This window comes from Sus scrofa, chromosome 15 (genome assembly GCF_000003025.6).
Source record: "Sus scrofa isolate TJ Tabasco breed Duroc chromosome 15, Sscrofa11.1, whole genome shotgun sequence".
In the NCBI taxonomy this organism is placed as follows: Eukaryota; Metazoa; Chordata; class Mammalia; order Artiodactyla; family Suidae; genus Sus; species Sus scrofa.
This window is the reverse complement of record NC_010457.5, coordinates 89,166,125-89,189,869: the sequence shown is the minus strand read 5'-3', so window position 1 is coordinate 89,189,869 and position 23,745 is coordinate 89,166,125.

Below are 23,745 nucleotides of genomic sequence, written 5' to 3'. Positions count from 1 at the left end.
TCATTAGTTAGCAATGAGACAAAAAATATGAAAAAGCATATTACAGAAGACTAAAATTTTCAATATAAAGTATATGAGAGAATTTTAGCAAATGAGATATTATGTGACACTGTGAATCTAACACACACACATCCTACCCTGCCCTGTGGCAAAAAAAGGTATTGTGAATTCAGGACCAGTTAACATTCTAAGTCAAAAGAGATGACAGAATGCTCCATTTAAATTTGAGAAGGCCACAACAAATAGAGTTCTAGAACTTCAGAATGAGTCCCAGTTGGCTATAGAGCCTGTGTGATACTTACATCTTATTAATGCAGGAGTAGTAGCCAACCATTCACCCTGCATATTACTTATTTCCCCATTGTTAAATATGTTCATTTTCTCTTTGCATAGATTTTGGCTACATATTTGAAATGTTTATTAAATTGTCACTTCCACAGTGTGAATACCTAATAATGACACTTTAAATGTTAAGTTGCCTTCACCATACATGCATACTCATATAGACCTAACAATATTCATATTGAAATATTTTAACTATTAGTATTAAAATATTAAATAATTTTAATATTTTTAACAAAGATGATAGATATATAAGCCATGAGTTACAAATAATATAATACCTGTCTCTTTGTGTTCTTAATCCACATGAATAGAACATTCCATTCCAGCCAGTATCCACCTACGTTTTGGGATTTTTGTTTGTTCATTTGATTTCTTTTTATGGCAATACCTGCAGCATATGGAAGTTCCTGGGCTAAGGGTAAAATCAGAGTTGCAGCTGAGTCCTATACCACAGCCATAGCAACAATGGATCCATAAATGCAACCATGCCATAGCTTGTGCAATCACAAGCCATAAGTGCAACCTATGCCATAGCTTATGGCAACGCCTGACCCCTAACTCATTGAATGAGGCCAGGGATCAAACCCTAATCCTCATAGACACTATGTCAGGTTCTTAACCCACTGAGACACAAAGGGCACTCCCCCCTTAAGCTTTAAAAGAATAAAAGCAACTACAATCTCAAATCATTACCTTGTATTATGCAGAAAATCAGTGAGGTCACTGATTTCCTTAGATGTTTTCTCCCATTATATAGAGTATCAATAAAGACCAAAGACAGCCTTAAGATTTTGCAGAATATGAAGAGTTGCCCTGGGATTTCCAAAGTAGTACTACGGGGCCCATTGTAAGCATGAGGTAAATCATGGAGTGTGGAGCTGCCAGGCAGTTCCCAGTGTCCACTTCCTGCCTTAACATTTTTGATATCCAGGGCTTGTGATTACAGTTACTTTACATTTTACAGCACCCTCAAATGGGATTCTTCCTTTACAGCTCTGATTATAGCTAAAATAAAAAAATGAAGATTTTACTTTCTTATTTAACTAATACTCCTTTATTATTTCCAACTGACTTTATACACACACACACACACACACACACACATACATACACACACACACACATATATTAGGTAACTCCCAATATGCATACTTCTTCCTAGCCTCTTAAGACATATTGCCATTCCAGGAATTGTTTCCTATTCCCCGACCTTTCTCAAAGTTAACCTAATTATCTCTTACTCTTCTTGAAATCTTGCTGTGGTAGGAGGCACCCATTCTGGAAAGCAGTCCTTCTGTTCCATATGAGATCTGGCCACTGCTTCTCTGTACACCCAATATTTACTCCATTATAGCACTTTCCAAACTCATCTCAGGAAAAAAGGAACTAATTTTCTCTATTTCTCCCTTATCCCAACCACCACCAGTACTATCTTCAGTGTATTCCATTGTAATGAAATAAATATTCTAAGCTGTCATTAAATAAGAGTGATCTAAATTTTATTCCAGGATTGAATAATCTATGCACTTTCTGTTGATTAAGTTCTTTGAAGTAATTGATAGATGGTTGGCAAAATGATTGAGGCTACCCCATTGTTGAAGACAAATTTACAGATTCTTCAAATAGCACCAGTATATGCATATTTTCAAAAATCTTAATAATGAAACGTTAAACATGGTAATGCAGACTGTCTTATGTCTAGCCTCCCAGGTGCACTGATCATACAGGTTAATTGATGTGTCATACAAACTTGGTTTAATTAAACTGGAACTATAAAGAAGTCAAGTCATCTGGATATAGTACTGTACCATAATTTTTAAGGACACTAAGTTTCACTTTACAAAATATAAAAGGTTATTATGTTCAAGCTTAAAAACATTTCATCATATTGCATTTTGATACATATTTTATTAATGAATTTTCCTAAATGAATAGTTCTCATGAAATTCTCCAGGGTTTTAAGCAATTTCTTCAGCCTTACAATATTAATATAAGATTGTGAATAAGTAGAAAAATATAAAAAGGCTTAAACTTTTAAAAGTCAATCTCAATTTTAATGTATCTATTATTTGGAAAATTCTACTAAATGGATATCTGCATGCCTAACATGTTTATTAAAAAAAGGAAGATAGTGCAGCTAAGAAAACAATCGGATGAAAAGGCAATGTATGGAATGGGAAAAATATTTGCACACCACATATCCCATAAGAGGTTAATACCCAAAGTATATAAGAAACTTAACCAACTCAAGAGCATAAAAATAAATAACCTGAGTTAAAAATGAACAAAGGACTTGAAAAGGCATTTTTCCAAAGAAGACAAAAAAATGGCCAATGTGTATAGGAAAATGTGCTTAACATCACTAATCATCAGGAAAATGCAAATCAAAACCACAATATCACCTCACATCAATTAAAATGGCTATTATCAAAAAGATAAGAGAAAAAGAACACACTTGTGGTTGCCAAGGGGGAGGGGGAGGGAGTGGGGTGGATTGGGAGTTTAGGGTCAATAGATGCAAACTATTGCATTTGGAATGGATTAGCAATGAGATCCTGCTGTGTAGCACTGGGAACTACGACTACTCACTTATGACGGAGCATGATAATGTGCAAAAATAGAATGTGTACATGTATGTGTAACTGGGTCACCATGCTGTACAGTAGAAAAAACAATTGTATTGGGGAAATAACTATTAAAAGAAATAATTAATTAAATATGGCCAAAAAAAGAGAAAAAATTTTGTTGAGGTTGTGGAGATAGGGAGTTCTCGTATACTGTTAATGAGAATATAAATTAGTATAAGTATAGCTACCATGAAAACTATGGAGATGCCTCAAAAATTTAAAAACAGAACTACAATTAAATCCAGCAATTCCACTTCCAACTATATATTCAAAGTAGTCATTATTTCAAAGAGATATCTGCCCTCCCATGTTTACTGTAACATTATTGACAGTAGTCAAGATATGGCAACATCCTAAATCAACAAATGAATGGATCAAGAAAACATGTGTGTACAAATATATACAGACACAAGTGATGGAATGTTATTCAGCCACAAAAAGAAGGAAATCTCATTATTTGTGACAACATGGATGAACGTGGAGGGCATTAGGCTAGGTAAAAAAAGCCAGAGAGAGAAAAACAAATAGTGCAACATGGTACAATTTATACCATGTGGAATTTTTTAAAAAGCCAAACTCATAGAAACAGAGAATAGAAAATTGGTTGCCAGGGCCTGGGTAGTGGGGAAACAGAGGTTGATAAAAAGGTACAAACTTTCAGTTAAATTCTGAGGATACAATGTGTAACATTATGTCTATAGTTGAGAATACTGTATTATACAACTGAAATTGGCCAAGAGGGTAGAACTTAAATGTTCTCACACACACAAAAAGTAAATATATGAGATGATGGATGTGTTAATGAACTCAGAGGCACAGAGAGAATCCTTCCACAGTGTGTGTGTGTGAGTGTGTGTGTGTGTATTTATAATCATAATGTATACTTTAAATATTTTACAGTTTCATCAGTTATACCTCAATAAAGCTGAAAAATAAAAATAATACTATATTGGATATCAACCTTACAAATGTTTTCTCAGGTCAATCTCCCAAAGCAACAGAAATCAAAGCAAAAATAAACCAATGGGACCTAATGAAACTGACAAGATTTTGCTCAGCAAAGGAAACCAAAAAGAAAACAGAAAGACAACTCACAGAATGGGAGAAAATAGTTTCAAATGATGCAACTGACAAGGGCTTAATCTCTAGAATATATAAACAACTTATACAACCCAACAGCAAAAAAACCAATCAAGCAATGGAAAAATGGGCAAAAGACCTGAATAAACATTTCTTCAAGGAAGATATACAGATGGCCAAAAAGCACATGAAAAAATGCTCAACATCCCTGATTATTAGAGAAATGCAAATCAAAACTACCATGAGATACCACCTCACACAAGTCAGAATGGTCATCATTATTAAGTCCAGAAATAACAAGTGCTGGAGGGGGTGTGGAGGAAAGGGAACCCTCCTACACTCTTGGTGGGAATGTAAATTTGTACAACCACTATGGAGAACAGTTTGGAGGTACCTTAGGAAACTATTCATAGAACTACCATATGATCCAGCAATCCCACTCTTGGGCATATATCTGGACAAAACTTTCCTTGAAAGAGACACATGCACCTGCATGTTCATTGCAGCACTATTCACAATAGCAAAGACATGGAAACAACCCAAATATCCACCAACAGATGATGGAAGACAGATTAGGAAGAGGTGGTATATATACACAATGGAATACTACTCAGCCATAAAAAAGAACAAAATAATGCCATTTGCAGCCACATGGATGGAACTAGAGACTCTCATCCTGAGTGAAGTTAAGTCAGAAAGAGAGACAAATACCACATGATATCATTTATACCTGGAATCTAATATAAGGCACAAATGAACCTTTCCACAGAAAAGAAAACCATGGACTTGGAGAATAGACTTGTGGTTGCCTAGGGGGAGGGGGAGGGAGTGGGATGGATTGGGATTTTGGGGTTAATAGATGCAGACTATTGCCTATGGAATGGATTAGCAGTGACATCCTGCTGTGTAGCACTGGGAACTATGTCTAGTCACTTATGATGGAGCATGATAATGGGAAAAAAATAGAATGTATACATGTATGTGTAACTGGGTCACCATGCTGAAAGTAGAAAAAAAAATTGTATTGGGGACATAACAATAAAAAATAAAAATACTATATTGTATACTTGAAATTTCCTGAGACTAATCTTAAGACTTTCCACCGCCCCAAAAGTAATTATGTGAGGTGATGGACGTGTGAACTAATGTGACTGTAGAAACCATCTCACTATGTATGTATACATATCAAACTATTACACTGTATATCTTATATTTATACAATTTTTACTTGTCACTTATACCTCAACAAAGCTGGAAGAAAAGAAAGAAATCTCAACAACAACAAAAAAGGAAGACAAGTCAGAGAGTCAGGTAAAAACAGTCCTAAAGTATGCCTTCCACCCTCAGTGGGTGAGTGGAGGCAGGACCCGAGCCCTCCACAGCCACCAGCAGCCTTGTCCAGGCAGCCATGGTACCTTTCTGGGACTTGATGGCAGTGGGATGGCAAGGCAAGAATAAAGGCAGCCCCTAAAAGCCTGGAGCACCTCAGGCTAAGAAATTTAGCTGATGTAGAGGAAAGCTTGGCTGCCTAAGGCCAGAGCTGAGCAAATCTGGGATCCTGTTTCCCAGATGAAGGAGATGTCACCCCATTGACAATGACAGACAAAACTTGCTGCCTAGCAAGTGTGTGGAGCCCTGAGAGATGAGGAGAAGCAGGAAAATGGTCAGCTAGACCTTAGTAATAGAAGAGAGGCAGGGAAGAATAATGGGCCATGTTTGGCCAACAGAAAGTGCAGACTACCACATGGGAAGACTCATTGCTCTTTACAGAAGGCTTGTGTATATAATATGAAAAAACTGCTCTCAACTTTACCTGCCAGCCTTTTAAAATTCAACTTATTTCTCTACATCTAGGCCTAGTAGATGTTAAGTCAACTACATATAATAAAGCAGTGTTAAAAATCACCTGGCTTGTAAATACTCTTTTGTAAAAAGTAAAAAAGAAAAAAAATTAATCATGGAAAAGAAATACCTTCTGGGAATGACTTTTGGAAATGGAATTGTAGGCCATCTCTATACGTGACACTTCCACATTTGATCAATGGGTTAGGAGTAGTCCATAAAGAGGCTGATTAGAAAACCGAAGACATTTTTCATCTATAATTGGTGTATATTGACTTAGGAAAAAGAGTGACTAACATACTCAATTCATTTATGAAAGAGCTAAAAGCTAGCATAACACCCGAGTTCATAAGAATCTATACAATTATAAACACCAGAGAAGAAAAATATGCATCTGAGTATTACACAAAGACATAAATGAATGAATGCTTCATTCAGAAGCAGAGGTGATCCTGCTATGAACAGGAGAAAGTATCCTATGTCAGACTGTCATATTGAGAAGTCCTATTTATACTATAACCATCTTTCTGGGATGCATTTTATTCCTCACTAGTATGCGTATAGTTAATAGTGCAAAATGATTTTTTGAAGTAGCTAGTTTTGCTAGATGTTCTAAAATATGTATTAAAAGGATGCAGTAAAATAACACATTTTTAAGTATTTCTTATTGAACTTTGAAATACCGTCATTAAGGTGAATGGCCAAACCAACTCTGTGAGCAGTACACCCTGTCCCTGTGTCCTGGTATCCAGGGAGGAGGGAGGAAAATGAGGTGCAAAGGGCCCTATGCCAGTGTATTTGGAACAAATGGCTGCCCCACACGTCTGTGCATTTTGTTCTGCTTTGCTGTTTTATAATGTATATAATGGATTGATAAAGTCCTAATTTTGTAACATCTGGTCTTTACGGATGTTTAAGAGTTTATCACCACATAACAAAAGTAGTTATATGTGTCATATCTGTATAACAAATACATTTTGTGTTAAAATTCATCTTCTTGAAAATAACTTGTAGAAGTGAAATTATTAAAACCATCTCTCATCATTACAGATGCTTACACTTGCAGTGAGTTGATAGAGGCAAGAAGAGGAAGGGATCTAGGTCGGAATGTTCCTATTTATCAGAGGCTTTAATAATGTAGTCTTTATTCCATGTATACAATTTATTCAATAATAATGTGAGTGTAGTGGGTAAAGTCCTACTTAAATATCTGGTCTTTAAAGCTGTTTAGAAGTCTGCAACAAAATGCTACAAGTAGAGAATGTAAAATAACATTTTTTTTTTCCCTTAGGAATCCATAGGGTGGTTCTCTTTTGAGGCTGGGACAGTTAAACTTGAGGTCTTGCAGCAGAAACGTTCACTGAGTAGCAGTGGTCAGGGAAGGGAAAGAGGTATGGAAAAAGGAGTTCTATGCTTAGGAGATGTTTGACAAGACCAGATGTCTTAGCAATATTAACTAAAATACACATAGGAGTTCCCGTCGTGGCGCAGTGGTTAACGAATCCGACTAGGAACCATGAGGTTGCGGGTTCGGTCCCTGCCCTTGCTCAGTGGGTTAACGATCCCGCGTTGCCGTGAGCTGTGGTGTAGGTTGCAGACGCGGCTCGGATCCCGAGTTGCTGTGGCTCTGGCGTAGGCCAGTGACCACAGCTCTGATTGGACCCCTAGCCTGGGAACCTCCATATGCCGTGGGAGCGGCCCAAAGAAATAGCAATAAATAAATAAATAAATAAATAAATAAATAAATAAATAAATAAAATACACATAAAAAATAATGCTATGTATTTATAGAACAGACAGGTCCTAAGTGACCACAAGTAAAGGTCATGAAGTAACCCTTAGGTAAATATACTTTTGTTCACTGATAGGAAAGACTGTCTTTTGGAAATATACTTTGTCCATCATTCTCTTGGAGCTGGATATATTTCTATACCTGGGCATATGTGCAGAATACTTAAAGTATTTGGATAGTGAAGGAGGAAACAGAAAGGTGAAAGGACTAGCTCTTTGCTAGCATATCCATATCTATAAGACAGTATAGACCAGAATTGCTTATATGGGTATCCTCTAAAGTACCTCTATTTACTGTGGACAATGAGCAGTCCTAACTTCACATTTAAGATTTTTAGATTTCTTAAGGTGACAATGAACCGGAAAAAGAGTTAGTGAATTAACTGATTTCTAGATGTCTTTTGTTGTCATTGTAATACTCTTACATAGAAAAGAAGCATCTTGAAGAAATAATTGTTAAACCAGCTTAGTACATACTTCAGGGTTTATTTACCAGGCTCACAGCAGAGGGCCAGAAGGAAGTACAAGCAAAGGGATTACACAGTTGCGATCATGTTTATAATTTGATTATATCCACTGATGCATGAATGTATCTTGTTGGTATAATACACTTTTAAATAATTTGATGGAATTTTCTTGCTAATATTTGAATAATTTAGATTCTGTGATATTGAATTATCTCAGAAGGATTATATATATTGTACTCTATTGCTTTATGTTACATTTTAAATTGAGTATTAAGGGAATGCAGTATTTTAATACAATTCTACTAACATCATTATCCAGAGGTCTGTAGCCATTTTTGTCTTTACGAAAATTTCGTTTCTACAAAAGACAGAATTACATTTCTTTAACTTGATTAACCTGGTCAATCAAAATGCTCATAGCTTTGGAACTTTAAATTTGTAAATACTGAAAACATGTGACAAAGCATGATACACATTATACAAGGTCAAGCACATAAAAATGTATGCTCATTTTGGCATATGAACATACACAAGGACAGACAAATACATAGCAAACTTCAGTCTCCTTACGTTTATGTATGGTCTGTGCTCTTTGTCTCTTATACTTCTCAGTATTTCTATAATATACATATTAACTTTTAAAAGTTTGAGAAAAAATGGTATATTTTTTAAAAGAGAAGAGTTTTTTTTTAGTATATGCTATATAACAAAAAGTTAAAAACCATACATATATGTCTTTGTTTCTGTCTGGAGCTTTTAAAGAAGAATCTATTGTTTTAAAATGTACATTACTCTCACCGCTGCATATCCGCCACTAGAGTCTAAAGTGTTCATGTTCTTAGAATTTCCGTTGTGGCTCAATTGTAACAAACCACTAAAGTGTTCATGTTCTTAGAATTTCCGTTGTGGCTCAATTGTAACAAACCCAACTAATGGTCTATGTGGATGCGGGTTAGGATCTAGCGTTGCTGCAAGCTGTGGTGTAGGCCCCAGACTGCTTGGATCTGGTGTTGCTGTGGCTGTGGCATAGGCCTGCAGTTACAGCTCCGATTCAACCCCTAGCCTGGGAACTTCATATGCCACACCTGCAGCCTAAAAAGACAAAAAATAAAATAAAATAATAAATAATTAAAATGTTAATGTTCTTACAACACTCTTTTTCAAAATTAATAATGACGTTCTCTGAATAAATAGAATTTTATCATGAAGTGAGCCATTCCCATCACATAAGAAATGCAAAACCAGGAAAAGAAAAAGGATAAATAGAAAAATACAGCTATGATAATAACATGCAAATGTACACATATTATTGTACATTTTATATAATATTTTGTAGTAGACCAAAAAACTATATTCAGGTATAAAACCTAAAAGAAGGGAATTGAAAAATACTTGGAACAGAATTTCATGGGAGACTCAATAGCAGAAATCTCAAATATAATCGGAATGAAGAAATCGGATTTCTTCATTCATTCTCATCCAGAGTCTTCACTGCCACATGCAAATCGAGTAATCCCAAGCAGAGACATCCATTTGTTTAAAGGAGTAGGTTTGGGGGAAGAAGTAGTGGTTTGGAGTCAGAGGTAGAGACTCTGAACAGATATTTTAGGTTAAAATGAGCAGGACATTCAATATTCTCTCAAATACTTGCAGCATTTCATCCACCAGTACAGCTTCCCAGTCTGAGAACCACAGTATCCATTATATTATCTTACTTTGTGAAAACTACCCAGGGCAGAATTCAGAATATGTACTGAGTTTTGTGCTTTTTCTACAAAGAACAAAAATTCATCAACTGCTACTTATTTCTTCACTGTTCTATGCTAGCAATAACAAATATGTTATGCTTCTAGTACTCATAAGTAATCACACCATTCTTTTCCTAAGAGTAAACTAAAGTTATCAAATTTATGTCAGAGGTCTAGAGGGCAGCTAATAAAAATCAATTGCCAACATTTGACACAAACAACATGTGACCAATTGCTTAGGGCTATTGCACGTGCACAATTCACAGGGTAAAACTTGGGGAATTGGCTCCTTGGATTTTATACTTCCCATAATAAAAAAATTCATTTTTTTTCCTCCTGCAAACTTGTTATTTTTTATAAGACATCATATTAGCTTTTAAAATAATTTCTGTTTCAAAAAAAAAATCTATCTTCCAGCACTTTTAACACCTCACTGATTAATTATACTAGTTGAACAAAAGTCGAAACAAAATGCACATTGATATTTACCTTTACCTGAAGTTAATTATCTTGGAAATTTAAGCCAGTAATCACACGGCATGAAAGTAAAAGTACATTATAGCTTTTTGTGTGAGTCATCTAAGCTGTGCTCTTAACACACTGTTTCATAAGCACATTTGTCAACACTACCAAAAACTTCACAGTGGATGCAAAGGAAGAGACAGCAACTGTAGCAGTGAGGGAAAAAGGTGAATTCTAGACCCCCAAATCTGCAAAGTTTTCTGTGGCAAGATCAGCCATCAGAATTCTTGGCAGGCAATCACTTCCTTAGACACTATTCCACACTTCCACCCCAGGCAGACAAAAAAAACAAAAACAAAAAAAGAAGATGTTAAAGAGTCATTAAACTAGTTTTAGCTCTTAAGCCTACTTTCCCTTACTCTCGCTAAATCAAACTCCTGTTTTCTAAAGTGGCATTTCCACCAACAATGCATTTTACTCTACTTTTATTCCTCTCTTTCTTATTTTGAAAACTATTAAGGCATTAGAAGCTATAATTCCATCAGTTATGAAGTCTGGATCAAAAAGTTTTTCCATAAACAAGGAAAATGGAAAACGTAGATAAAAATAACTTGGAATTTGATCACATGGGTAACAATGAAATATGAATGTAGGCCACAAACTTACCTAAAATGCCAGGTATTATAGTATTCCTATATTAGCAGATATATGTTTCTTCCAGTCATTATCTGTTGCTTTGACTCAAGCATCAACAATATTTCTCAGACTAATTAGCTATATATGTGGTGATTATTCTCCAATTAGAGAAACTTGATTATTATCACCTAAATTACTCTAATGGGGCTTTTTTAAAATTTGAGGTATCAAATAAACTTATGTTTTCTGCAGATTCAATTTCCTCATTTTCTGCTGATGGGAGACAAGGGAGCAATGAGCCTTCAAACTGTGTATTTGCTAAAATTACTATGAACAGTAGAAACCTGATTGGTTTCTGATAATCACTCATTTTATCATGCCCATGCCCTCTACCATGGTTCATTTTGATAATAATCAGAAGAGTTTTTAATTCAAATACGGTGTTTTGATGATCATAGAATAGTGCCTACAAAACTCTTCAAATGCTGATTTTCAAGATAGATGGCCTTTGCTTGTTTATGTAACCAAAATCTTATTATTTTTCTTACACATAGCAAAGAGCTGCAGTAAATGAATGTGAAAACTTGAAACCCAGAGTACAGTAACAGGAGGAAGATATTGTTCCAAGGCAGAATCATATATCTTAAAGAGTCATCATTTAAAAAACTTGTTCTTCTTTTCTTACATGGAAAACCACTTTCATTAATTTTGACTGAACTTCTCCCTCATTTATATCAATAAATCCCCTGACAAGCTTAAAAACTTTTTCTACCTTTATTGTCTGACAAAGACAACCCACTGTGAGAAATAATGGTGCTCATAAATGAGAGGCAAAGAAGCAATAACAGTTTCATTTACAGATCATTAAACAAGAAACCAGCTCAGAGAAAAGATCTCTGTTTAAGGCTCTGGACTGGGCTGGCATTATTTCAAATGGGTAAATTCATAGGAATACCTTACCACTTCTTATACAAGGAAGGCTGAGGAAAAGCTCTTGTTATAATAATAATTATCTGTGCTGTGCACCAAATATCAAGTTACTTCAGTTGAATTATGCTCTTGGAAAAATACATCAAATGCTTTCATTAAGTAATGAAACACTTGCTATATTCACTCTGTCAAAAGTGGAAAATGCTCTTTACTACAATATCTCGGTTTTTAGATATATAAGCAAAATATGTGCATGCTTACACACACACACGCCTACATATATATAATTCCTAAAGACCATAGCAAGAAAGAATTCTCAAAATATATACCCACATTTTTGATCCAAAAAAACTCAGAGAACTGTCTTCCCAAAATCATTCAGAAATGTATTGAAATCTAGCAATATTTTCCTCTACAATTTCTTCCAGAGCCGTCTTGCTTAAAAGGCACTTTTTTACTCAGATGTCACATATTTATTTATATTTCTTGATTTTGCACTCAAATTCAGTGTTTCCCATCTCAATAAGTGGGAAATCCATTCTAACAACTTCACACATAGATAAACTTTACCTATTCTATACTTTTAATTATTATCATACAGTCTTTATACTTTATGTCCTGTCACCGCAGTTCAACAAAATATTTTAAAACATTGTTTTAAAAATATTTAAGAATTTTAAAATATTTTTCCATGCTAAGTATGAGGGTTTTTTATTCCCTTTTCTTTCTGAGTAGTTCTCTACTGTCTGACATTTCTGATCTGGGAGCATTCAGAATAAAGTTGATACAAACGTTCTTCTATAAGTCATCCTTGGAGAGTCATCTTTTTATTTCTCTTAGATAAATATTTAGGAGTAAAATGGCTGTTGTGTCAGCTAATCAATTTATTGCCCCTCAATAAATCTGTTCATATCCAAGTCTGAAATAATGCAATGGGACCCTGTAAATACCTGGTGCTTTGTCAGCTGGCACCAAGTTAAGTTGGTCAGTAGAGGAAACTGAAGAAAAGGATTTTCTTCCAGTTCCAGTGAGCACCTGTCCTCTTGAACCTGCAGAGCACATGGTGGCTGCAGCACTCAGTGGCAAAGGTAACAGCATATTTCTATGGGTAGCTTCCCCTATTGCTCTCTTGAAAGACTTTCCAGCAAACTTTCAAAACATAGTACCTCTCGGGGAAGGCTCCCCCTGGTGCTCCAAAGGGCATATTTCCAGTGATAGCCCTGGAATAGTACCTCAGCAAAATCCTCTTGTCATCCTGTGAACCAGGGCTGGGCTCCCCAGTGCAGCTGGGATCTCAGCCCAGGATGTGGAAGGGAATGGGGTTCTTTGGTATTACCTCAGCCTCAGGGGTAATAGCTGTTCTCTATATTTACTATTACTGTACTCTAAAATGTTCTTTACCTCTCACGAGCCGAACCCCAATACTCCAAGCCCATTAATTATTTCCACTAAGTGTTCCCTCTTTCAAATTGTTGTGTAGTTTCTCATCATGTGATTGTACTCTGGGTTACAGAGAAAACATATATTGACAAAGTAGTTTTGAAAACAAGTTCTACAATTATACACTGCCATGAGCAATGTACAAGAGCCTAGAATACAAGTTCACAGTGCCCCATCTTTAATAGACATAGTTTATGACTAGAGACAGAGGTCAAGTTACTTTTTCCCTCCTCACATGATCAGTTTTTCTATCACAGCTTTTTGAAAAGACTTTCCCGTCCTCACTGAATTGCTTCAGGGCCATCATCAAAAATAAATTAACTATATATATGTAACTTTTAAAATCTCTATTCTGTTTCCATAAACTATTTGTCAGTCTATCCTTATGCAAATATAATGTTATTATTGCAGCTTTATAGTAAATTTGCAAGCAGGAAGTGTAAGTCCTCCAAACTATTTTTTTCCAAAATTATTTGGCTACTTAAGGCCCTTAACATTACCATGTATTTTATTACCACTTTGGCAATTTCTACAAAATTCTGTTGAGATTTTGAATGGGATTGCTTTAAGTCTTGCATCAACGTGGAGATGGTGACAGCTGAACAATATTGAGTATTTTAATCCATGATAATAGTGTGTCTTTCCACTTAAATCTTTTAAAATTTCTTTCATCAACGCTTTTTAATTTTTAGTATACAGGTCATAAGAATATTTTATGAAGCTTAATTCTAAGTATTTGTGATGCTTATATAAATGGTATTTATCAAACTTTCGATTGTGATTGCTAAGTATAGAAAATTGACTTTTAGTAATGATATCATAGAATGAAACCTTGCTAATCTATTGGTTCTAATAATCTTCAATGGATTCCTTAGAATTTTCTGTATTTGTATGTATAATTATGCCACCTGTAAATAAAGGCAGTTCTTTTTTCATTCCAATTTGTATAACTCTGTGTCTTCTTGCCTTGTTACATCAACTAGGATTTTAATACAATGTTGAATAAAAGTAGTAAAGCATGTGGTATTCATTATTATACAGGATGAAGCAAATAGTATTTTCTGTAAATCAGTTTGAGAAGGGTCTCTACTATTTCTATTCTGCTGATTTTTTAAACATAAATGAGTGTTGAATTTTGAGAAATATTTTTCTGACTTTATTAATAAAATCATATAAATGTCCTGTGTTAATATGGTGAATTATTTCACCCAATGTGAATTTTAAACCAGTTTGGCTCTTCTGGGAAAAAAAAAAAAACCTTACTTAGACATAATGTATCATCCTTTTAATATGGTTTTGGATTGAATTTACTAATATGTTAAAGGTTTTTGTGCCTATGTTCATGATAGATCTTGGATTATAAGGGTCCCCTGCCCCACTGTAAGGTCTGTGTTTGGTATGACTATCAGGATAATGAGTGACAAAATGAATTTGGAAAGTATGCATCCCTTCTCTTTTCCTGAAAGAGTTTTTATGATATTGATCTTGCATGTTTTAAAAATATTTGATATCAATCACCAATAAAGCCATCTGGGCTAGCAATTTTCTTTGTAGGAAGAAAACTGTTTCATTATACTTTCCATTGTATTATTGCTGATTATACTGGATTGTTTGTTGTCAACCTGGCATTATTGCCTCAAAATAAGTTCAGAAAATCAATTCCCCAGACTTCTTCCTTAAATTATTCTAAGTAAAATTTTCTGAAGACAAGGTCATACATGAGATTTGGAAGGTGAACTGAAGCACTGGCCTATCTGGAGACTGATCACGGTAGACACATCCAGTAATGACTGCTCATTGAGAGGCATAGTTTGTCTTTGCTCTCTTCTCTACCCATCGTTCCAGTTGCTTGTCTGGCCAACCACCCCTGTTTACCGCTCTTCACAAGCCCACAGAGAGAGAACAGATCCCACAGAAAAGAAGCAGTTTGTTAGAGACAGATGGTTTTAAAGAGGCAACAACTTCTACGTAGGCAGCAGTTTCCAGACCCCTCTAAGAGTTCCCCACTTTGGTGTCTGGTCACACACAATTTCTCAAGTTTTCCTTAAGCTCTCACTTATTCATCCATGATAGTGCTGAAGGGGGTTGTGATTAGCCGTTGTCCCTCTGCTTTCTCACCCTCATCCACCTCTTCTGTAACTTCCCCTCCTCATCTTCTCCCAGATTATATACTCTAATTTCTAAAGTAAATACTGTCTTCCCATAATTGCAATGGTTCTATTTTCCTGACAAGATTTCATTGGTATACTGACATATAGAAAATATAATTTAATTTTTTTGTCCCCCTGCTTTATTAGGCTTTTTAACTGTTCTATTAGGCTTTAACTAAGTTAATTTTCCTTGGAAGCATATCATTATCAGATTTGATACTTCAACCCCTCCTTTCCAATGTATGTATCTGTTATTTTATTCTCATATTAGTTTAATTAAAGTGTAAGAATAATGTTAGTTTTTATATCTTTAATACTTATGGCAGAGATGCCCCAGATTATTATTTCTGTCACAATAATCATGTGCCACTGGAGGCATCTCTACCATAATTATTAAAGATGTAAAACTTAGATTTCCCCCCCCTTGAAGTACACTCTTTATCACACTGAAGCTATGTCCTTCTTCCTTGTTTATACTGATATTAAAATATCTTTGGATTTTTGGAGACATCTGATCTTATACTTGATTCCTACAGTACTGGATCAAGTTATAATTCATTAATAATATGTTGAATCATATTTGCTTCATAATTTTCCCTTTATATTCATAATTATGATAGTTTTATTTATCAATGTCGTTAGTTGCAAATGAAAGTTCTTTCACATTCAGCTCTCACACTGGTCTAACCAGATTGGTAGAAGGGATTCAATAGCTGAAATTAAGGTTTTAGATTCTACTCTTATGAGAAACAGAAAAATAAAAAGATGCAAAGATATTGGCCAGCCATGAATGATTAAGGTCCACTATAGTCTATACATTTTAATGTTACTTTGACCAGATTTTCTTATCAGAGATAAAACTTAATATATCAGAGATATTACTTCTTAATAAAAAGTTAGTTCATTAGTCCTCTATGCTCTTTTCCTCAAAGAGCCAGAAAGTAATTATTTTAGGACTACGGGTCATATTTTCTGTCACAAGAATCATATGTCACTGGAGAGCTAAATAAAGACAATATAAATGAATAAATGTGACCGCATTCCAATGAAATTTTATTTGCAAAAACAAGTGGTCAGGGAGTTCCTGTTGTGGCACAGTGGTTAACGAATCCGACTAAGAACCATGAGGTTGTGGGTTCGATCCCTGGCCTTGCTCAGTGGGTTAAAGATCCGGTGTTGCCAGGAGCTGTGCTGTAGGTTGCAGACGCGGCTTGGATCCCGCGTTGCTGTGGCTGTGGTGTAGGCTGGTGGCTACAGCTCTAATTAGACCCCTAGCTTGGGAACCTCCATATGCCATGGGAGCAGGCCAAGAAATGGCAAAAAGACAAAAACAAACAAACAAACAAAAAAACCAAGCGGTCAGGCTACAGGCCATAGTTTGTAACTCCTATTCTAGAACAACTGTACACTGCATGAAAACTGTATGCTTCTTCAAAAGTATAAAAGGACAAATGTAATTAACACTTGGTTAAAAAATGATAAACCTTGCCCTTTTAGCTTTTTTTTTTTTTGCCTGAATTTTCTAATAATTTCTTTGGTTTCTGTTTCTGTTTGTCAGATTATTATTTATCCTATTACTTTTTAGTCTTATTAAGTTACTTTGATCTTTTGTCGTGGTCTCTTATAGATAGCATAATGTTTAAATTTAAGTCACTTTTAAGTTTTTTTTTATACCAAAAGTACTGAAAGTCTGATTGTATAATTCTTGGAAAAATGTATATTATAAATGTGGAATATGAATGAATAATAAGTAGACATCTGGAATGAATATCAATAGACCAATCTATTTACTAGCATAACAATGACAGTAAACATCATTGTTTCTAGGCATTGAGTTAGAAAAGATTTAAAAGAAGCAACATAAATAGCATGTGAACAGACTAATTACTTTTTTCCAGAAAAATAAGAATGATTTTACTTTCACTAATAGAAATAGCAAATATAAAGCTACATAAAATATTTAGAGTACTTAGCAAGCTTAGAATAGTAACAATCAGTTTGTACTTTTAACAACAGATGGATACTATTTCTTCCACCTTTTCTTACATTTCACATTTTTGTATTTAAATTGCTTTCTTCACATTTAAAGCTTTACAAAATTTGTACTAGGTTTACTGTCTTTACTGACCGTAGCATGCACTAGGGCACAGATGTAAGTATCCAGAGGCCGAGTCTTTTAATTCATCTCTGGTAAAATGATTAGTTTTTCTAAAATTAAGAATTAAATTTAGTTCTAATGTACAATGTACTACTTGTGTCACCTTTAGCAAAAGGTTTATTTTCTTGCCCTAAGTTACCTTTTTCTATAAAATAGAATAAAAAAGGTATTCCTTTCCCACATCCCAAGGCTTTGTGAAAATCAAAAAGACATACTTTGTAAATTCATTTTCAAAACTATAAATTGTTATACAAATATAAGATTTTGTTGAACTGTGTTCTCAATAATTTGTTGTTTTGTTACTGTTACCTCTTAGGACATTAACCATTGTTTTAGTTATCTTTTCTCAACATTTTTAAAGCTCAACATATCAAGAAACTCATTTCTAACTATCAGAATGCATTAGAAAAATTAAAGAATAATCAAGAGAAGCTTGTAATAATAACCAACTTGAAAGTTAGACCATCTTGTCCACTTTAATAAAGGATAAATGATGTTTATAAAGTTAGAAAAGAAGTTACAAGTGACATCACCAAAATACAAAGGATCATAAAAGACCACCACAAGTAACTATATGACAAAAAAATGGAAAAACCTAGGAATTCCTGTTTTGGCTCAGCAGGTTACAAACCCAACTAAATCTGCGAGGACATGGGTTTGATCCCCAGCCTCACTCAGTTGGGTTAAGGAGCTGGGGTTGCTACGAGATGCTGGGTAGGTTGCAGACATGGCTCAGATCCAGAGATGCTTGGCTGTGGCATAGCCTAGCAGGTGCAGCTCCAATTCAACTCCTAGCCTAGGACATCCATATGCTATAGGTCCCACCACAAAAAAAAAAAAAAAAAAAAGAAAACCTAGAAGTAGACAAATTCTTACAAAGGGAACCACCTTCCAAAATTGAACCAGGAAAAAGTAGTAAATATGAATAGACTAATCATAAACACTGAGATTAAAACTGTGATTTTAAAACTTCCAAAAAACAAAATTCTAAGACCAGATGGCTTCACCAGTGAATTCCACCAAAACTTTAGAGAAGAGTTAACATCTATTCTTCTGAAATGCTTCAAAAAAATCCGTAAAGTAGGGAACACTCACAAGTTCATTCTATTAGGTCACTGTCACCCTGATACCAAAACTAGGAAAGATATCACACAGAAAAAGAAAATTATAGGCCAATGTCACTGATGAATATAGATACAAAAAAAAAAAATCCTCAACAAAATATCAGCAAACCAAATCCAACAGTATATTAAAAGGATCATATACCATTAACAAGTGGGATTTATTCAAGGGTTGAAATGACTATCTGAAAAATAATCAGTGTGATACACCACAATTTGAATAATAAAAACCATATGATAATCTCAATAGAAGCAAAAAAAGCTTTTGACAAAATTCAACATCTATTTGCGTTTAACAAAACTCCCCAAAATGTGGGCATAGAGGGAACCTACCTCAACATGATAGAGGCCATATATGATAAACTCACAGCTAACATTATTCTTAATGGTGATTAGCTAAAAGCATTTCATAGTTTTGAAAGTCCTAGTCACAGCAATCAGAGAATAAAAAGAAATGAAAAAAAATCCAAATTGGAAAAGAAGTAAAACTGTCAATATTTGCAAAAGACATGATAACTATAAATAGAAAGCCTAAAGACACTAACAGAAAACTACTAGAGCTCATCAATGAATTTGGTAAAGTTGCAGGATACAAAATTAATACACAGAAACATACTGCATTTTTATACACTAACAACAAAAGATCAGAAAGAGAAATTAAGGAAACAATCCCATTTACCATCACATCAAAAAGAATCAAATACTAGGAATAAAACTACCCAAAGAGGCAAAAGACCTGTATTCTGAAAACTATAAGACACTGATAAAAGAAATCAAAGATACTCAAACAGATGTAAAAGCATACCATGCTCTGGGATTGGAAGAATCAATATTGTCAAAATGACCATACTATCCAAGGAAATCTACAGATATAGTGCAATCTCTATAAAACTACCAGTGGGACTTTTCACAAAACTAGAACAAAAAATTTTAAATGTGATGGAAACACAAAAGACCCCAAATAGCCAAAGTAATCTTGAAAAATAAATATGTAACCAGAGGAATCAGGCTCCCTAACTTCAGACTATACTACAAAGCTACAGTCACAACAATATCTTTTGGGTCTTCCTCCTAAAGTAATGAAAATAAAAAACCAAAAATAAATAAGACCTAATTAAACTTAAAAGCATTTGCACAGCCAAGGGACCCATAAACAAAATAAAAAGACAACCCACAGACTGGGAGAAAATATTTGCAAATGAAGTGACTGAGATGAGATTAATCTCATAAATATACAAACAGCTTACACAGCTTCATAAATATATGAACATACACACACACACACCAATCTCATCAAAAACTGAGCAGAAGATATAAATAGATGTTTCTCCAAAGACAGACAGATGGCAAAAAAAAAAAAAGAAAAGATGCTCAACATCACTAATTATTAGAGGAATGCAAATCAAAACTATAATGAAGTATCATTTCACACCAACCAGAAAGGCTATCATCAAAAAGTCTACAAGCAATAAATGCTGGAGAAGGCATCAAGAAAAGGGAACCCTCCTACAAACCCTCCTACACTGTTGTTGGAAATGTAAATTGGTATAACCACTGTGGAGAATGGTATTGAGGTCCCTTAAAAAAACTAAATACAGAACTACCATATGATCCAGCAATCCCACTCCTGGGCATATATCCAGAAGAAACCATAATTTAATAAGATACTGCACCCCAGTGCTCATTGCAACACTGTTTACAATAGCTAAAACATGGAAGCAATGTAAATATCCATCAACGAGGAATGGATAAGTAAGATGTGATTACACATATGCAATGGAAGATTACTCAGCCACAAAATGAAATAATGGCATTTGCAGCAACATTGATGGACCTAGAAATTATCACTCTAAGTGAAGTAAGTCAAATAGAGCAAGACAAATATGATATATCATGTATATGTGGAATCCAATAAAAATGATACAAAAAAACTTATTTATAAGACAGAAACGAACTCAGATTTCAACATCAAACTTATGGTGGCCAAAGGGAAACTGTGGGAAGGAAGGATAAATTGGGGGGAATGGGATTGGCGTATATACACCACTATGTAAAGAATAGATAACTGGCAAGAACCTGCTTTATAGCACAGGGAAATCTACTCAATGTTCTGTAACAACCTCTATGGGAAAAAGAATGTGTGTGTGTGTGTATTTGTATAATTGATTCACTTTGTTGTATTCCTGTAACTAATACAACATTGTAAGTCAATTATACTCCAATTTCTTTTTAAGCATGTATGGAATTTATGAAATAGAAACTATCAAGTTTCTATTCACATCAAGTACCATACACTTGAAAAAAAAACATTTCTACATTGGTATTTCAAAGAAAACTTCTTTAATTAGAAAATTAATTTTTTAATTCATTTAATACATTCAAATATGATCTATTTTAATTGCAATATGCAAATACTTTATATAAAAATTGTATATGATGAAATATGTCTACTTCATAAATTGGAAAAAATCTGCATTGAGGATTGCTTGCATTTTTTTCTTGTTTTTCTTTTTCCTGTTTTTCTTTCTACCCTTCTTATTTCTCAAGAGCCAGTGTCCTCATGGTACCTTCTAATGGAAGTCCAAAGTCTTCCACTGAAACACCTCTATTTAAACTAACCTTTCCCAAAATATTTGAACCTTCAAAATGACCCCTCTTCCCCACCTTTGCCAACCATCAAAAATCCTAGTCCTTTTATGCAACTGGAATTAAGAAGGCATTAGTATGAAAATAATTCAATTAATCTACTTCGTAGTACTAAATGACAGACTTTTAACCATTCGTTTTATGTTTTCATTTTTAAAAAGGATGTTTGCCATCTATTTTTTTCAGAGAATATGTCATAATGAAGGACATTTCTAATAAAGATTACAATTTGGGGGGTAGAGATTAAAAGCACGAGGTCTTGGTGATTCTGCCCCCTGCATATATTATATTTGGCTTTCAAATCAAATTATCTTATTACTCATGGCAATAGTCATTTATGCCTTCCTCAGTAAATTTGGAATGGTAACAGCAGAGTAAAATTTGGGGAGGGTCTTTACTTCAAAGAACAGAGGCAGGCATTAAGAGCATAATGTTCAGATCTAGCCCCACAGCACAGATATCTCCCTGCAGTCCACAAAAACATATTTCCTATTTGGTGTACATTGTACTGAGGAGCTGCTGCAGTCTGGAACATTTAGGTCATCTGGGAGCAGTTAGTTTAGTTAGGACAAACAGTACTGCATATCTTAATAGCTCTTAGGGGCATCTTTCTAATACAGTTGAGTGTACTAACCAATGTTCATTATGATGAGCCTGAGTCATCAAGAAAAGGGTGAATTATGCTCAGCATGCTCTGTTTATTGAGGAATGCCCTTCTAAAAAGAAGATGGAAAAATCCTGCTTAAAGCAGAGAAAATCCAGCCATGGGAACAATAAAGCAGAAAGTCACTTGTCTGCTTCGTTCCTCTCAGCAATCCTTTCAAGTTCTTTGAAGACAGAATTTGATTTAGGGACAAATCTCAGGTGAGTGTGAGATTCTTCCATATACACAAGTTAATACTTTCCAAGACAGGCCACAACCAACAGCTTTCTCAGCTTTTCAGGACTACAAAATGATCCCTGAGTCAGTTGTTACACGTTGTATTATCTCAGAAACCAATCCTTCTTTTAGCTTAATGTTAACCCAATTAAAGGAGGGAACGCAAGGAACTGGAGCAACAAGGCAAAAGATGAGAAAGGCCCATGTTCTCTGTCAGCTGTCCCACTTCCTGCTGCAGAACTGTGCAGAGATCAGCAGAGGGCAAACAATCTAAACCAGAACATACCTTAAATTCTATATGAATGTGTCCACATTCTACTTGTATTTTGATAAAAATGATGCACAATGAAATCTTCTTGGCATTTCATCTTTTTATATAATAACTTGATTCCTTTAAAAATGAATTTCAAACAAGGGCATTCAAAAAACCAAGAGAAACTATCAAAAATTATGAGAAAAAAAATCCATGCTCCTAAAGTTTCTTTTGAGAATCACCTCTCTATTTTTTTCAAGAATTTTAACTTTAATTTTTCTAGTTTTTTAACCAAATAATGAGATTAATAAATTTCAATGACAAATTTACTTCTATAAATTTAAACATTATGAAAGGTAAACAATGTCAAAAATGTTACTTGGGAATGCAAAACAATGCTTTAAAAATTTTTAAAGCATCCTTAGTCTCTCATAAAAACTAAACATTAGACAAAACTGACATCAACTTAATATGTCTCATTAGAATTCATACATTAGTAACATGCAAAGTGTAAATTTACATCTGATGAGCAAAGTGAGGAAGTAACAAATAACTTTTTAAGGATTTAGCTTGAAATCAGTCACAATGAAATTTAGACTTTTTCAGTAAAAATTGAATTTTTTTGAAAGTAAATTCAACAGAAGTTTATTGCATCAAAATAGACTAATATGAAAGTCTATATATAAGAGAAATAGTAGTTTCCCTAAAGCTTACACTCAAACTGCAGATGATATTCCATGTAGGTTTTCTTTTTGTTCCTTAGATTCTCTCATATACCAGAGTCATTTTGAAATTTCCATACTATCAGTTTACTTCTTTTTTTTTTTTTTTCTTTTTGCCATTTCTTGGGCCGCTCCCATGGCATATGGAGGTTCCCAGGCTAGGGGTCCAATCGGAGCTGTAGCCACCGGCCTACGCCAGAGCCACAGCAACGCGGGATCTGAGCCGCGTCTGCAACCTACACCACAGCTCAGGGCAACGCCGGATCGTTAACCCACTGAGCAAGGGCAGGGACGGAACCCGCAACCTCATGGTTCCTAGTCGGATTCGTTAACCACTGCGCCACAACGGGAACTCCAAGTTTACTTCTTAATATGAAGTGAGAATATAAAATTATTCAACAAAGTGTATATAAAACTCACTGTGTTATAAAATATACACTGTGCACA